We start from the raw sequence: 18,188 nt of genomic DNA, 5'->3' as shown, positions 1-18,188 counted from the left end.
CATGCAGTTGACAGTAGTGGTCGAGCATATGAGGTAAAAGATGGTCATCCAGTTGAAAAAGAAATACTTGTGTCTGCAGATGCAGAAGAGGCGCTAAGTGATGGGGTTTTAGGGAGACGTCCTAAGGGACCAGTGTGTCACCTGGAAGTGTAGTTCTATTTGCAGTGTGCGACAGGATTCCATCAATTTGCTTTGTGATTTCATACGGACATTTCATAAGAAAAGTGTAAAGCAAAAAATAAAGTTGTTGCAAGAATTAGATCCTTGCAGAGTGAGACAAGTGACAGGTTTGCGTGGTCATTCACTGGCTTGTCTTTCTAGGAGAGTATGCCAGAGTGTATTTCATCATTTCAGGATGCTAGCAGTGCATCATAATAAAGTGAGGAAATTAGTTAGAATGTTGTATTATGCTAAGAGTCCAGCAATTATGCTTAAAAAATTAAGCAGAGCTCTTTTGCATGGTTCTGAAGTAGATGTGAAGAATATTTGTCAAGAAATTGAGTTCTGTTACTTTGCTGGTAAAGAGAACAATGTTGATATTGAACCACTAGAAGAAGGTAATGTGGAAGACAGTGTACAGATTTTCAGTACAGATAAGTTTCACAAGGAAATTTCCACGTTTATGGTAAAATCAAGTGAGAGGCCTAATTTCACTTGTGTGTGTTGTCGACGTACTTATTATAAGAATCAGACTAAGTTAGTGGATATATATGCAAAAAGTGATATGGAAAACAATAGTGAATGGAAGGATTTTGCCACATACTTGATGGTAGAAAATTGTTTTGATTTGGGAGCGGACCAACCTATGTGTACTTATTGCTATAACAAATTAAACCAAAACCAGATGCCTGCTAGAGCTGTTTATAATAATCTTGAATTAGATGACATTCCTTCTGAATTGAAGGATTTAAATACTTATGAATCTATTTTGATTCAAAGTGTCCATCCCTTCCAGGCTATTGTACGAATGGAGCCAAAGACAGGGAAGTTGCCTCCATCAGATTTACAGAGAGGATTAAAGGGAAGGGTTGTTTATTTGCCTTGGGATTTGAAGAAAAACATTGATACAATTGGAGTAGAGAAAGTGGAAGAGGAACCTCTGGTTATCATAGTTAATGGGGTTCCAACAAAGAGTAAGAAAATCTGGCAACATTTAGTGGATGTTAGGAAAGTCAAAAAGGCAACATTGTATTTGATAAAAAATAATAAGTACTACAAGAATGTATGTGTTGCAGAAGAGGAAGTAAGTGAAGAAGAGGACAGCGATTTGTGTCCTGGACAAATTGAGAAAGTAGAAGCCTCTAAAAAGGAAGAAATATATGAACATTATAGTGTTCATCCTTTGCATTCCAAGGAAGTCATGGAGAATGCTATTGAGTTGTTTCAAATGAAACAAGCCAAAGGGAGTCCCATTAGTGTTTGGGAAGAAAGTTTGGAAGCTCGATGTTTCCCACAGTTATTTCCCACAGGTCAAGGAGGACGATATGATATTTTTTTTTTTTGTCCTCATTAGCCAAAAAGTCGATCCAACTATGCTCTTATCCTCTCAGACACGAGGGCCGACCCTCCCGTAGCACCCAGGAGCCCAATACCAAGCTCCAAGCTTGAGTTTATCTTTCAGAAAGTGGCGGGCAGAAAATAGTAACAGCACAACAGAGTATAAGCTGTTCATAGGATATCCTTTGACGTCATAGAAAGTAAGTTACTTTGGAGAAGTTCCTATTTCTGCTTATTTATATTATTTGGGTTTTTTAAACACAATCATTTTGATTGTGTTTTTTTTTCCCCGCTGTTATGTGATGAATACCTTCAACTCACTGTTTTCAGTGAAATTTGATATTTTCTGATAACAGCAAAAATAAACCATTAAATATGTTTAATTAATTTTCTACTTTGAATTGTGATTTCTAATATGTATATGGATTGGTGTGGCTCACTGGTTAGAGGCGGCAGACCCGGAAGCAGAGGTCGGCCCGGGACCAGGGTTTGATTCCTGACGCGGCAGGATCTTGGGCCATGGTCAGCGGACTCGATAATTCTCGCCTCGGTGCCTACTCCAACCATGGGTCCCGCTCAGCAACTCTGGGCAATAGCTTGCTTAATCTCTACTAACGGCCCCATCAGCGCCGGGGATGCCTGGCTTCACCTTGAGGATGCCCAGGAGGGACCATCTCACAGGGAAAGCCAGGATGGGTTCCCCAGCGGTATACAGCGCTGGGACGCCTCTTTGCTGGGGCAGCTGTGCGCTTTACTAGTATACCACATTTAACATTTAATATTCATTTTGTCTCATGCTCACTCTTTTTTTACCACCTTGTATTAATTTAAATTTTTTTGTTCTTTCTTACACAGATTAAAAGTATAAAAATGATAATACAGTACGGTAATGACAATTATAAGGTAAGCGTTTAGTACTCTTTACGTTACATGTCTATCAGATTTAACTTTTATTAGTTCCTCTGCTTCTTTTTTTTAACCCTTAGTATCCTGTCTTTGCTACTTCCTTCATTTCTTTTTCTATTACTTATTTATACTACTCTTTTCACTTCTTTTATCAGTCCCTCTTTCAACAGTAACTGTGTGTTACTCCCTCTATTTGTCTTTCTTTTCACATTACTCTCTGTTTATTAACTCGTCTTTTTTTAAAAAATATTTTTTTTAGTTCGCTCCCGGTTCGCGTACCCGAACGCTAACCGGGAAGCGTATCAAAAGAAATAGAGGATGCTAGAGTGCTAAACATTCTAGCAATTTTTTTTAAAAGGGAAGGTAGTTCTGAAAAGAACTTTTTTTTATTATTTTTGATGTTTTATTTTTTTTTGTGGTTTTTTTGAGGAAGGGGAAACAAAAATGATTTACTTCCAAGGGCTCAACAGGAGCAACAAAAAAAAAAATTACTTTCTAGGACGTTTTGGACATTGATGATTTTCATATGATCTATTTATTAAAGTAATACTCATCTCTCCGCATGAAATTAATTTTCCACATGCTACACAAGTCAATCTCATCTGCCCAAAGTTCTTTTGCAGATTTAGGACAGTTTCCCTTGCCTCTGACTCACTTATTGCTAAGTCATTGGTGGATTTTTTTGCTGGTCGGGGGTTATCCACCAAATCTCGAAGTTGTGCTTTAGAATAATTAAGAGGGTGCCAACTCTCCATGTGCCGATGCATGGTATGATTACCATAGCTATATTTTTTTTCGGTCCCTCTCGAGAGTTTTTTTTTGCAGATGAGGCAGGTAACGTACCTGGCATTAACTTTCTTTTCATGAGAAGGAAAAGAAAAAAATTGCCAGATAAAATTCACTTTCACATGGGACGTTCTTGGCATTTCTTTCAGAAAGCCAATTGTCCCTTGCTCCTGTTCCTCATCTTCCTCTTCTTCTTCTTCCTGGTCGAAGATGACCTGGCTAGTCGGTCCTCTCTTCTTTGGTGGTGGTGGAGGTGGTGGAGATCCACCAGCTGCAGCTAGTACAAATGCCATGTCTTAGCAAACAAAAACAGGTCTTTCTCTCATAAAAATGAAAGTCGGAGTGAGGAAAAAAGGTTGGACTTTCATCATTTGAGAAAAGAAAATGTTCTAAACCAATGAAAAGTGTTTATTTTACGTCATATGATCAAGCGTTCCATCATTAGGAAACTAAAAGTAAAATTTAACAATGAAAAGTTTTAAGAACTAGTCACATGACCTGTTATGCTTACGTTCCGCGCCGCGCCTCGGATCAATTCCGGGGCTTTACGTTTCGCGCCTTGGTTCGCGTTCCAGAACGCTTCTGGGTGCGCTAATGCAGCACGTCATAATGGGCATTACGTAGTAACGCGATATGTTGCGTTTACGGGACGCGTCATAATGTGCCTTTCTAACGCGGTATTTGCACTAACGGAACGTTTACCGGTTCGCGGACCAGCAGCGAAACAAGAAAAAATTATTTAAACTATAATATAAATTTAATTAAAAAATATAATACAAATATATATAAAATATATTTGTGAATTAGAATAAGAATATATGTTACAGCTATAGATATTAGCTTTTAAAAAACCAATGAAATTCACTGAAAAAACCATAGGTTATAGATCATATATAGTTAGGGATTAGCATTTACAAAACCAAGAAAATTCACTGAAAAAACCATTGGTTATAGACCATATATAGTTAGGGATTAGCATTTACAAAACCTTAATTTACTCGCACAAAACCATAGAAATTCGCATATATAGTTAGTTGCAATAACTATATATCGCGCACCCGCAATCCACTGCTGATGATGTCACATATTACATCATTCATGACATGGTCATGATAGTCATATTCGTGACCAAAATAGAGACGTAGATTGTCCTTGAATATACGAATTATGACGATTATTTATTATTCACCTCACTTTTTGTCACTATGGTAGAGATACTGTATTATGTCTCGTACTAGTCGAGGTTAGGTTGAAAGATGCAATTGTATCTTTCCACTATTTTTAATACATTTAACACGTAACATATTATTTACACAGGGTATTTGTGTTTTGTAGAGAAATCTAGAAAGCAGCTTCTTTATGCACTTATTCTTTTGTATATCTTCCCCCTTTTTTTCACTGAAGTCACAATTCAGAGTATAGCAATATGCATTCATGCAGTTGAAATTGTATCATTGCACTTTTTTAAGTGTTTGTGGATTTAACCAGGAATGTTTGGCGAAATGTTAAAAATGCAATATGTTTTTTTGAAATTATTTAAATTATAATTTCATTTTAAACTGCTATGACGCCTCAATATTGCAAATGAAATTTCCGATGTATATACCGATATATTTGGAATAACAGTGTCAAGGTTTTGCAGGAATGATCTACGCCTTGATGTTATAAATCATGCAGTCTTTCTGCTATGTCCATCGTTTTGTTCTCTGAACATGTGACCCCGGTGGGAAGGGCATTTTATTTAAAAATGGCTTTAATCACACACAGGCTTTATGTGAACAAGGGCGCCTGAGCCCGAAATGCGTCATCTGTCGACTGCTGTTTGGTTACATTAAACATCTTGCCTGAATTCAGAAGTGGTTCGTGTCTCTTTCTTCGCCGCCGAGGCTTTCTGGTGGAAGTGGAAGGAGAAACCTGCTCGTAATATATATATATATATATATATATATATATATATATATATATATATATATATATATATATATATATATATATATACATACATATATATATATATATATATATATATTTTATTTTTTTTAAGAATTGCCACATCCTTTTGACGGACAATGTGTTAAAACACCATCTTTCAGAGCCGCCCACCCATTACCTACAGGAGATGCCCCTCTATTGGGGATCAATTAATTCATAGCCATTTTACCCAGTCTACAGCAGTAAAAAACAAACTAAGTATTAATGGTTTCTTCCCCTGTAGGAATTTCAAAGCGTGTAAATATAGCAACAAATATACCACCTTTGAAGACAGACCAGGGGATCCTAGGCCTGTCCGAGCTATCAAACAGTTCCTTAATTGTAATTCTGACTTTACAATATATTGTCTAACCTGCCCTTGTAAAAAACGATACATAGGCAGTGCGATTAACTCAAGCAAAAAAGGTGTACTAGAACACATGCGCGCAATCACCAATAAAGATCCGGTGTACCCTGTTGCTCGTCATTTTGAATCACACCATCAGAGCAACAGGGATCTCTTGCAATTCTAATGCATAGATAGAGTGGATAAGCATGAGAGGGGTGGAGATAGAGTCAGAAAACTAAGGGCTTTGGAGTCCCACTACATCATTGAATTACAAAGCATGAGCCCGGTGGGACTCAACAATGATGAAGAAATATGGACACATTTAGAATAAGAACTGTTTAAGACCTAGCATCAGTAATGTAGAACAGACGAAATATTCTAAGTCAACTCTCTTTTTCCTTATTATGTATATACATTCTCTCTATTTCTAGTTTCTTTTCTCTTTTCTCCCTTTTTTTCTCTCCCCTTTCCTCCCTTTACATTTACTGTATGTATTTCTGCTAGGGGAGTAGAAACTGTGAGCTGGACTAAACATAAGCCCATTCAGGACACAATTATGAAAACAGCACTAGGAAATAATGATAATGGAATTATGATCTAATGTATATATGTTCTTCCTTAATGCTGTGATGACAGTAGCAAAATACTACATGAATTTGTGTGTAAATATTAATATTTTTTCTTATTGCACAAGCACTTTATATACTTTACATGTTTTGTGAAACAAATATTATTTTAAAACACACTACAAGATGGCTGCTATGGATTTTAACATCAAATATTGCAGAAGTCCGTCTTTCATGTCTTTGATTATCTATCACGTGTGGTGGTTTTAAATGGCTACTTTTTTGCACTTACAATTTGACATTGAGAAAACCGCGAGACGAAACGCATCTGTCAAGGGGGGGGCTCTGCACCAATAAAGCATTTTTGCTTTGCATTCTTCGAGTGTGCCTTTTCTTTTTCGAACCAAACTAGGGTTTGACGTTGCACAAATATATCTATCTATATATATATATATATATGCACACTGAAAAAAACATAGGTTTCACAAACGTTATAGTTAGGAATTAGCATTTAAAAACCATTCAACTTCATTGAAAAAACCATAGGTTTCACACACGTTATAGTTAGGAATTAGAATTGAAAAAAACATGCAAATTCATTGAAAAAACCATAGGTTTCACACGTTATAGTTAGCTGATCATTTCTCTCATACAAAACCTTTGAATTCCTCCGTTATAGCTCAGCTAACTATACCTTTGCGCGCCCGCAATGCACTGCTGATGACGTCACATATAACATCACTCATGACATGGTCAGTGACATCACTCATGACATCACTGATGACATCTCAAATAGGAATTAGCATTTAAAAATCCTTACAAATTTACTGAAAATAACTAAACGTTACAGGGACCAAATAGTTAGGGAGTGGAAAAAAAACAAACGTTAAAAAAGGTTTCAGGCACCAGTTTGGGGATGAAGACTCTATGCTCCAGAGGTTCCTTGAGGGCCAACAAGCCCTCCTCTCAGCAATCCCAAACAGTGATAGGTTTCTGGAGCCCATTCCCACAATCTTCATCACTCTACAAAGCCTTTCTAGTGCACCGCTGGTTAGGGGATGATGTCCTCTTGGATCCAGTGGGTCCTTGGGAACCAATAAGCCCTACTGTTACCTTCAGTACATCTCACACAGCTGGATTGCTGGGATGTCTTTGGAGGCCACCCTCCTTTCTCAAACACTCTGCAAACGTGACCCCTTGGTGCAGTTCTGGTCGGCTGATAAATCTACTTGGCTGTTTAGGGGCCTTGGGGGCCCCCAGCCCTCCTGTTACCTCCAGTAGGTCCCTTGCAGTGAGATTCCTGGAGCTGATCAGCGGTACCGCCTCTTTTCTCCACCACTCTGCAAACAAAAACATGAGAAATTCACTGAAAAAGCCAATTGTTACAGGGATGTTACAGTCGGGCTAAGATTTCACTCCTACAACCCCACTGAAATTCAGCAGTTATAGTTACCAGAGCACTAACTATAACTTTTGCCCCTAATGCATTTCTTATCACCTCACGTATTATATCAAGGATCATGCATCTACTCACAGATATACCCAGACACTTGCCCTCTCAGTCACAGACCCACTCAGACATTAATGCATGCACCCTTTCACTCACCCTCTCAGAGACGTATGCTCTCACTCACAGACCCCACTCACAAAGTCACTCATATACTCATAAACCCACTCACAGGCTGACTCTGACCCTCGCACATCCATACAGTCAATCACATACCCACCCTCAGTCCCATTCAGAGAACAACAGATCCACTCACAAAACCACTCCCAGACTTATGTTCCCAGTCATAGACTGACTGAGAGACTCATGTACCCAGTCACTGACCCACTCAGACACTCATGCTGCCACTCAGCATCAATCAATCAACCAAAAATTTGGTGTATACAAAAATGTAGTTGTGTGTCCTCCATTTGACCATTCGTGCATTGTTGAGGACTAAAGGAAGTGGAAATGCATACTTAATGTACAATTGGCATGCCTGGAATAGGTGGGATAAGTCAGGTGGTACTTACTACTTAGGCTTAGTTAGTATTCTGGAATCAGAATGGAAGACATGATTAGTATTGATAAATAGTAAGTAGTCAATCCGCGAATCCCCCGATACTACTTGTTGACCAGATGAGATTGGTCAATTTATTTATTGCAATTGTTGTTTACATAAATGTTTTTTAACCGTCCTTTAAAAATATTTTATTTGTTTCACACCAATCATCAATGTTTGTCTCTTTCTTATATCTTTCCTTTTCAGTACCCAGGGGCAGGCACACAGGGTCGCAGTTGGCGGGAGGAGCACAACAGCAGCAACAGGAGGACACCGATGAGGGCTCTTCTACTGGCCATAGTAAGTCTTCTTGTTTTTAATAATAATAATTCTTATTCCAGAACTTTTACTGCACCATATTTTTTCTGAACTTTTGTTTCCGTTTCCTAATGCTATTTTTTACCAACAATTATCCTTCTATCTGTACTGTCTGTTTCAAAATTCTTGTTATCCCTGCCTCTAACTGCCTCTACTATGATGACTCTCTGTACTACCACTATTAATCTGTCTGAAGTAGCTAAGCTTGCCCAGTTGACCACTCTTTATTTAAAAGGTTTAATGGATTCACCAGTAGCTCTAGCCATTGAGTCCAGTCCTTTGGGTTGTCCTCTTGTACTACTTCTAGTCTTATTGATCTTGAGTTTTTGTTAATCTTGAGGCTTTTCGACAATTCCCTGGAACAAATGCCCAACCAGATTTATGACTATTTTGATAGGATAGGAAATACTATTACTGTGGTAGGGATTTTGCACATACATAACTTTGCACAAGAAAATAGGATGTTGGTGATGGGAGGTTGGACCTTCCTCACACCTCAATCAGAAGTTCAGAGCCCACCAAAATCCCCTGCCTGAGTTGTTATAATAGTGTCTCATCATAACTATTAGCTCTCTGAACCCTCCCCCCGAGATACCCAACAAGTAGAAAACCCAGGACATAACACACCCGACCTCTCAGTCATGGATGCAATGCACATGCACACCCTTCCTTTCGCTCGCTCACTCATGTTAGTCCACACCAAATACCACTGAGTCTATGTAAGTTCAAAAGTTATATTTTGAATTCAAAAACTCTGTACGTTGTTCTATAATGTAGCACCAACAGGAAAATGAATAACATTAAAACAATAAACATTGTTACACTTACAGTTACAACAACTAGAAGTCCATAGGAAAAAAATGGGAAATCATGATAAATGAACAGTGGCAAAAGCACCACTATCAATTGGTAGGAATATAGTTTATATAAAATTTTAAATGAAGATCCCTGAGTGAATTCTGGGGACCCCTCACCTTGAAAGAACCTAGTACTGGTGGTAGTTACATCATAATCTCTTCAAGGCTCTGGTTCGTAGAAGGGAATCTTCTGTCTGTAATGAGAAAAATGGTGTGCATTAGTATATTGCAAGCATTTCTCAGCCGTGCCAAAAAGTGTAGCATTTTTATGGATAAGCGATATGGACTAAAATGAGAACTTCATAAAAAAGTGGCTTGTTAATGTTTTGGTAGAACTTATTTTGCTGCGTTTAGACAGTAGCAGTATGAGGTCATGTGGGCTCAAAGGTGTCTTATACAACAAGCTGCGAGGTAACGTTACATATGCAAAAATAAAAGACACAAATGTAAAATGGCTGCATGGCTTGGGCTAACTTAGCAAAGACTAGAATGACCCTAGGGACCATATAACTGCTAGTGTCTACTCTACTACTTCCTGATTTGTACTAGTGATGTATGTTGTATACTATTAACTTATTTTTCAATATTGCTACTGACCAATAGGGGAAGGTGTATGTGACACTTAAAAAATGTGTAATGTTTTTTCTAGGCGCACTACCGATCACGAGTGCCAGAGGCCAGCAGCAAGGGGCAACGTGGAAGTGAGGATGCAGTAGTTGTGGATGGAGCAGAAGAGGGTGAGCCAGCACCAGTGGCGGGTGGTGGTACGTTAGATTCATAACCCTTAACTATTGACATTACACTCACTGCAAGGGTGTCCTGCATGTATACTGTACTGTTGAGACTTAGGGCCCCATTAAGATGGCAGGCGGATTTCCCCCGCCGGGCTGGCAGTAGTCACCGCTGGCCTGGCGGCGGCAAACCGCCCGCCATCCCTGTAGAAAAGACCCCCAGCTATATTGCAATGGCTATGGGGTCCGCGGCGGATGGAAAGACCGTCCGCCGCTTTTCCGCACGGCCGACATGTCGACCATTCGGGAAAGGGTTCAATATGGTGGTGGTGTCTGAAAGACACTTACAGCCAAATTGGAATGTGCATTTTCGGAATGCCTTTCTGTAGCGGCATTGCCGCCACGGAAAGGCATGTGGAGTATGCTTGGGGGGCCCGTTGCGGGCCCCCAAGGGGAGTGGGGGCTGCACATGGGGAGTATTTTCAAAGAACAATATGGCAGGGACCGCACGGTGCCTGTCACGTTGCTCTTTGAAAAGCACAACATGTATTTTTGCAATGCGACGGGCGGTGCCCCCATGGGACTCCTGATCTTATGGCGGGCAATCCCTTTTAGCTTGAGGATGGCAAAGTAAGAGTTGTTGTGAACGTTTGAGAGTGAAGAATCCCTTTAATTGCCATTAGTAAAGGCATTAGGGAAAAGAGTATTGAGTAACAAATTGCCTCTTCTATCTGATTTCAACTCCGCTATGAAAGTTTTATGGAGAAGACTAAAAGTCAGATCAGATCACCTTGTGTTGAACTAAAAAGGGAAAGACGGGTTTAAAGAGGAAGGACGGGCAAGATTTAATATTTATGACTGACAGAGAGAAGGATACGTGTGATGCAAGCATGCAAATTGCGAAGGTGGCTGATAGGAATCTGATGCATGGTTGATTGAATGCCTAAACAATCCCGCAAATGTTAAAGCCCAAGCAAGTGGGAGGATAGATACATACCACAAATGTTACGTACTGTGCTTTATAGTGCTATCATGCCACTATGTGTATAATTAACTTGTCTTACTGTTTTTCTAAGAGTATATTTTACAATAGTCTTGTTTTTTCTTTTTGATATACACTACTCCTTCCAAACCGGATCGGGAAGAGATGGCAGCCAAGGCACGGCGCCGGAAGCCGGAGACCATACAATTGGAATTTTGTCGGCTGGTGGTCCTGGAAGAGGAGGAGGAGGAGGTGGTAGCAGCTGAGGCCTCCTCCAATGTCCCCGGCCCCAGCCACCGCCCTCAAGTGGTACGGGGCCACGTCTGGTGGACGCCCACCGCCATCTTTCCATCACTGGTACCCACCCATTGGGGCTGCAACTGCCACGCTCTAAAGCGCAGCTTCGCCCTACTTGAGGAGGCAGTGCGTGTCCTCCAAAGACAATCCCGCCGGACATAGGAGACCCCTTTTTTATTTATTGTTTTGATGGGAAGGAATAGGGCATTGTTTTTTTTGGGATAATTGGACATTTGGTTGGACATTTTTTTACGGACATTGGTTGGGGTTAGGGAGAGGGGTGGGTCACCACCGTCTGGCGGCCACCTACCACCACTTTACCATTTCTGGTGCCCTTCCACAGTGGCTGCAACTGCTGCGCTCTAAAGCACCGCATCGCCCGACTAGAGGAGGCAGTGCGTGTCCTCCAGAGACAATCCCGCCACACATAGAGTCCCTGTCTATTGCCCCCTTTTTTATTCTTGTTTTGGTGGGTGGGAATTGGGTGTTGGGGTTTTGGACATTTGGACTTTCTTGTACGGACATTGGTTGGGGTTAGGGAGAGGGGTGGGTCAGCTTTTGTGTTTTTTTTTACATAGTTTATTTTTTTTAGGGTTATATTAAATCAATATTTCTACTTTACATACAATGTTGTTAATGTTTTGCGGCTGTGGAATCTAATTTACATCACACTGTTTCCTTGCTGGTGCAGGCCCGCCGATAGCCAGTGTTTGATTTAAATAATTGGCTGACTGTGTAAGACTCAAACAGATAGATGCCGCACCCCTCAGTGATTGAGCTGTCCTACTAGTACTGTCAGTCTCTCTCTTCTAGTCATGCATTCTTTAACTGGACTCAAAGGGGTGTGTGAATTGATTAAACACATGTCCATTATTAATTATGCCTCCCCCAAGCTTCTCTTACATTTACTTAATGTTTAACTTAGGCACAGCGATGGCTTTATGGTGATTATGGTTTCCTTTCCTAACATGCCATGCTTGTGGTGGTGGTAGTAGTAGTAGTAAACACTGACAGGGCAGCAGCATTTACAAAAAAAGAAAATGAGACAGTTACCTGCCTGAGAGAGACTGTTCGAGGAGTAGTAAATTGAAGTACAGTACAGAACTTACTGAGCAACAATATTATGCAAAAATATTTTACAACAAAACATAATGGTGTTGGGTATAGCCCGCTATAATCAAAAACAAGAAGACCTGCTATCTGTAAAAGTAAGCCCAGAACAACTGAACAAAAACTTATGTAATCCGGGTCTCCTTATCAATCATCATCAAGCATGCATTTCCTTTTTCTCCCTTAACATATTGATATGGATATGTTAGTCTACAGAGTTTGTCGTTTGTCCATGCGTACTGTTTTTCATTTTCAAACCTTTCCCCAAACCCCCCTTCCCATCCATTCAACAAACCCTAACCCTCTTCCCCCCCGGCTGTGTGACTGGTGTGGATGGGTGTGAGATTGTTGGATGTATTGATTTTGTGTGAGGGCTGTATTACATATGTGAGATGTAAATAGAGTGTATATATATTCATGTCTTTACTGTTATTGGATTTATTAATGACAAAAAAATAATAAATAGACATATGCCTTTCAAATAAAATTCTCTGTTTGGGACAATGATGATATTTGAAAAGAATTGGAGTAGGTACCTAAATATATATTGTGTTCTAGGGGAGGTTGTCTTGTTTTTGATTATAGTTTCTCCCTGCTTCCTCCTCCTAGTATTTTACTGTTCAGGGACCCTCTTGTGTCTTTTGATGGGTATAGCCCACTAGACAGAGTTACAAACTATAGTTGTGTCGAGTCACTTGACTAAACCTACAGTACACTCGACACAAGCGTAACAGTTAGTACTGTGTATTAGGATGACATCAAATCCAATCAATGCCGGCAATTAATGCGGATGTATATGTTCCTTTGGTAAATAAAAATCACCTCTAAAATATACTGCTCATGGGTGGGAATGCAGAAGAAGATCCTCACTCTGCCTTGAAATTGAAGTACTGTTGCTTTTGCCACATCTGCCCAGCAAGCGTGTGACAAATTATTGGTGTACACCTCAATAAGTCACACAGCCAGGGGGGGGGAAGAGGGTTAGGGTTTGTTGAATGGATGGGAAGGGGGTTTGGGGAAAGGTTTGAAAATGAAAAACAGTACGCATGGACAAACAACTAACTCTGTAGACTAACATATCAATATGTTAAGGGAGAAAAAGGAAATGCATGCTTGATGGTGATTGATAAGGAGACCCGGATTACATACAGTTTTTGTTCAGTTGTTCTGGGCTTACTTTTACAGATAGCAAATAAAAATGGTAAATATTGAAAGGGATGAATCATAAACTGAGAGCAAACCTAATGATAATAATACCAACAAGAAGAAGAACACACACAGTTTTAAAGATTGTCGACCAAAAATTGAAACAAATTATTTAAAAGATGATGAAAGTTGATACAGTTACTGTGTTATCCTGGTCAAAAATGTGGATTTTCATCTCGGCATTCCTCTTGGTCCTCTCGTCGAACAACCTTGGGTGTCGCCACTGCCTGCCTGATGTAGATTTATTGGCAAGGTAAGTGTGCATTGTTTTCCCAAGTATAGCACAGGGTAAGGCCTGGCTTGCAATTGTAGATGGAAAAACAAAAGGGATATTATTGAGAAACAAAGTTGAAAAAAATGCACAAATTATGGTGTAGTGCAACAAGAACACTTTGAGGTGGCATGTATGCATCATCTCTACTCTAGTCCGTTTCCAGCATTGACCTCCAACAGCAACAGGACAGAGCAGGCCCACAGTGACGGCACGTCGCTTAGCACATCATCCGTTTAGACAGAGTACATTTTTTTAAAGAGTTGGACAAAGCACATATCCAGCAACATAGCATTTTAACATTTAAGTGACTAAGTCAATGCACCGCAGTCATACCACCGCTACACTGGATTCCACTTCTACACAGACATTTAGGTCTGCTGTGGTTGTTTTTGACTTGTTTACCTTTTATGCCACTCATGAAACGTCCTGACTTATTATTATTCCATCAATCATCTCCGATACTTGTACTGACTGATTGTGAAGATTGGCCTGCAGTTGAAGTACAATTTTGTAATTAAACAACAAGAGTAGAAATATTATTGATTTGAGTGACTGTTTAGTGTGTACTTTAAGACTAGTAGACATTGACTTCACTTCATGCACAACAAACACCAAAAAAACAAACACCAGTCACTCAGAGTAGGGTGCCCAATGCATGCCATTCATTTTTATTACCTGTTCCTTGTCATCTTAAGTTACGGGGCCGTCTCTCTCACCATCATCATCATGGACGGTTCTGTTGTCATACTCAGTGTACACAGATTGAGTTCCCTTCCTGTATTCAATCAAAAGCAATGTATCAAGCTGCAGTAGATGTACAAAATTCGTATTAAAATAGTTGCAAGAAGGGGAAGATTGCCTTGAGTTACTTTTAACGTATAGAATGATGATTATTACAAACAGTGCACAATGAAATAACTTAATGCACAACTAAGAACAACAAAATCACTCAGTCTGCGTCCAATGCATGGCATCACATCATTCATTACCTGTTCCATCTCATTTTCAGTTAATGGGCAGTCTCTCTCGGCTCAGAAAGGAGGATAGCTTAGTCATCATGTTTCACTTCTTTTGGAGGGACTAGGAAAGATTTTATTTTTTCTTCTATTTTGCATCATCCAATCATCATTTGTCTTGAGGGCAATGGATTTAGGGAGATTCAGGAGGATGGAGCAGACAAGTTGGATTTGGAGGACTGTACTGTGAAATACAGACATCTGAAACTCGTATATTGAAATAAAAAAGAGTAGAAGACGGTGGTGATAGATTTGTTGTAATTCAAAGTGTGTAACCCGAAAGACAGACACACAAAAAAGAGGAAAATCAGGATTGAAGACAGTAAGTGCAAGCCTAATTGTCAGGGAAGTATAGCTCATCCTCAAACTCTGAGGGTTCAACCAGAAGTAGGTAATCATCATGTAACACACTACTTCTGTCACCTGAGCCGCTGTCCTCATCTTCCTCCCTTGATTCATGTATTGTGTAATTCAGTGATATGAAGTGCTGATTCATTTTAATCATTGTTAACCTCGCCACGTTTTTGGGCGAGAGACTGGTCCTTCTCACTGTTACATGGAACCAGCAGCACTGAAAACACATTTGGAAGAGAAACTTGCGACGGGGCAAGACAGATAGCTTATCGCCAGCCTCCTGAGCAGTGGCCATTGGGCCCTTTTCCCATACCAATACCGCAATGGGTTTTGATCAATGTACACCTCTGTTGGGTCGTCCAGATAGGACTGGACCATCCCCTCAATTTCAGGTGTGCTAAAAATGTTTCCGGGTCTTTTCTCTGTGCATCAGCACTGCCTTTACAAATGCCTAAATGTAAATACCAATCCTGTAAAGATTCTACTGGGCCGAATGATCCAGTTATTGCTGTAGTCGATAGTGATGGTGAGTTTCCTAAGTCAAACGCAATGCCCTAAGCCTCCGAAGTTGCACTTGTTGCTGGATGCCCTGCTGCAGTACTTGTTTTGGGTTGATCTAGAGGGCCTTTATTTTTATTAGCAGCCATTCATTTTCCAACTTACTCGCTGCCTCAGCTATCAAAGTTTTGTAGCGGGCAATATCCATCTCTGAAAAATGAATTAATGTCTTCAGTGCCACTTTTGTTCGTGGATCCAGAATTGTGGCAGAAATGTAATGTTCTTGTGACAACATCTTATTTTGTACCCTTGTATTGTCAGCTAAGTGACAGGCTAAGCTCCCCACCAACTCATAGGCTTCTTTTGTTTCCTCTACACCTTTGTATGATTCAGACACCACCTTCAGCTGATGCCCTAGCATTTGCAATAATGGTATAGCTTGGCCCATAGTACAGTCCTCCTTGTTGATTTCATGTGTGAAGACTTCAAAATGATGAAGCATGTCAGTCAGGCATGTAACTAGGCACCATTGGTCCATCTGAAGGGTCATGCCTTTCACAGTAGCATCCCCTTTTCGAATGACATATTCATTGAGTGGCCTGTACTGCTCAAACACATGATCAAGCATGTAATAAGTTGAGTTATAACGTGTGTCCACCTCCTGGATGAGTGCTTTGACTGGCATTTTAAAGTCACATTGAATGATCCTCAGCTGCTTCTGAGCTTTAAAAGATTGGCTGAAATGAGTGCATATTCTTCGGTAGGTGGTTAGTAAGTTGCTGACTATGGGTTCTTTTTTCAGAAAGTCTTGAACTATAATGTTTATGCAGTGCACCAAACATGGAACCCTGAAGTAGGAACCAAGCTCCATGGCCTTAAGTACATTACTGCCATTATCTGTGGAAACAAAACCATTACTAAGCCCTCTTGGGCGCAGCCATTCAAAAACCTTGCTGTGAAACTCTTCCAAAATGTTTACAGCCATATAAGATTTCTCCATGGCGAACATGACTACATTTGCATGTTTCCAAGTAGCTGTAAAAATCTGAGCTGTGTCAAGATCACCTCCTTTATATAGCTTATCTCTAACCCCCACAAAAGAGGCCCAGTGTGCAGTTATGCACATGTAATATGTGGCTTGGAAACTTGTCTATGTGCCTGTTGTCAGGTGGATATTGTAAACAACACTCATCAGTAAAGCTTGTCCAACCAATTCCAGCACATCATGATGTAGTGCCGGAATAGCAATTCTTGCGAAATAGGACCGGCTGGGAACCTTCTATTTAGGGCAGATGGTTGACACAAATTCAAGGAAACCCACCCCTTTCACAAACGAAAAAGGGAGAAGGTTCAGCGCTAACATTTTAGCCAGCTTCGCATTGTACAACCGTGCTGTTGGGTGGTTGCGTTAGAACTGCCCCTCCAACCTAAGCATGATCTCAATGGTAGGCTGGATTACTTTCCTTTGTGGTGCCGTTGCTTTCATCAACCCACTTAGTCTCAATGACGCACTTTGTTTCATTGCAGTACTCGGTCGCCTTGGTGTCTCAGCCTGACTTTGAGTATGGCTCTTACTGCGGTACCACTGAGATGTTGCTGAAGAGGATGTGGGCGGTACCACTACACTACTGGGGACCGAGCTAGAAATGACTCCCTCTTCTTCACCTTCAACCGCAATGATATCGTCCCCTGATTCTTAATGCTCAACATCAATGGGTTGATTTATTTTACTTTGTTGTAAGTGAAATAGGTGATTTTCCCACACGATAGTGTGGTGTATTTTGAGATGACTTGTTTGGCCTCCGGTACCATAGTTTGTACCAAGCTTTCCCCGCCGAACAACTGTGCGACAAATGAGCATATAGCAATGTTCTCCTCCTTAGTGCTAACCGTAAAAAAGTCCCAAACTGGGGAGGAGAACTTTCTGGCACTCCGGGATGTGCCACTTTCAATACCAGATGAACTGGAGGGTGTGCTTGGAATGTGACTCTGTGCAGTTACACTGTGACTTCTACTACCACTACCTAGTGAGATGGTTGAGCTGGATGTAGGTCCCTGCTGGCCCTTTGAAAATATGGCAGCTAGAGGTCGTTGTGGTGTAACCTGTGTTGGTGGTATCCATGCTACATCCCGCTCAGCAGCAGTCTTTCTGGATAGGGTGATAATGTTGGTCTCCATCCCCTTTGGGGCAGGAGTGATGTGCGTGATGACTGGCTCGTCGTCATCAACATCATCCTCCTCTTGTACATCTACCTCCATAACTCTAAGTTTTTCTGGAACCTTCCTTTTTAGTAGCATTGTCTTGTGGCGTGCATCACTCTCAGACTGAGCTGGTGACTGCCAAGTGACATCACGATCATCAGAAGTGGGGGTTGAAGAAGAAGATGATTCACTAAGCCTCCTTTCCCTTGCTGGTGGTCTG

The sequence above is a fragment of the Lissotriton vulgaris genome, chromosome 8 (genome assembly GCF_964263255.1).
Source record: "Lissotriton vulgaris chromosome 8, aLisVul1.2, whole genome shotgun sequence".
In the NCBI taxonomy this organism is placed as follows: domain Eukaryota; kingdom Metazoa; phylum Chordata; class Amphibia; order Caudata; family Salamandridae; genus Lissotriton; species Lissotriton vulgaris.
This window is presented reverse-complemented; position numbering follows the sequence as displayed.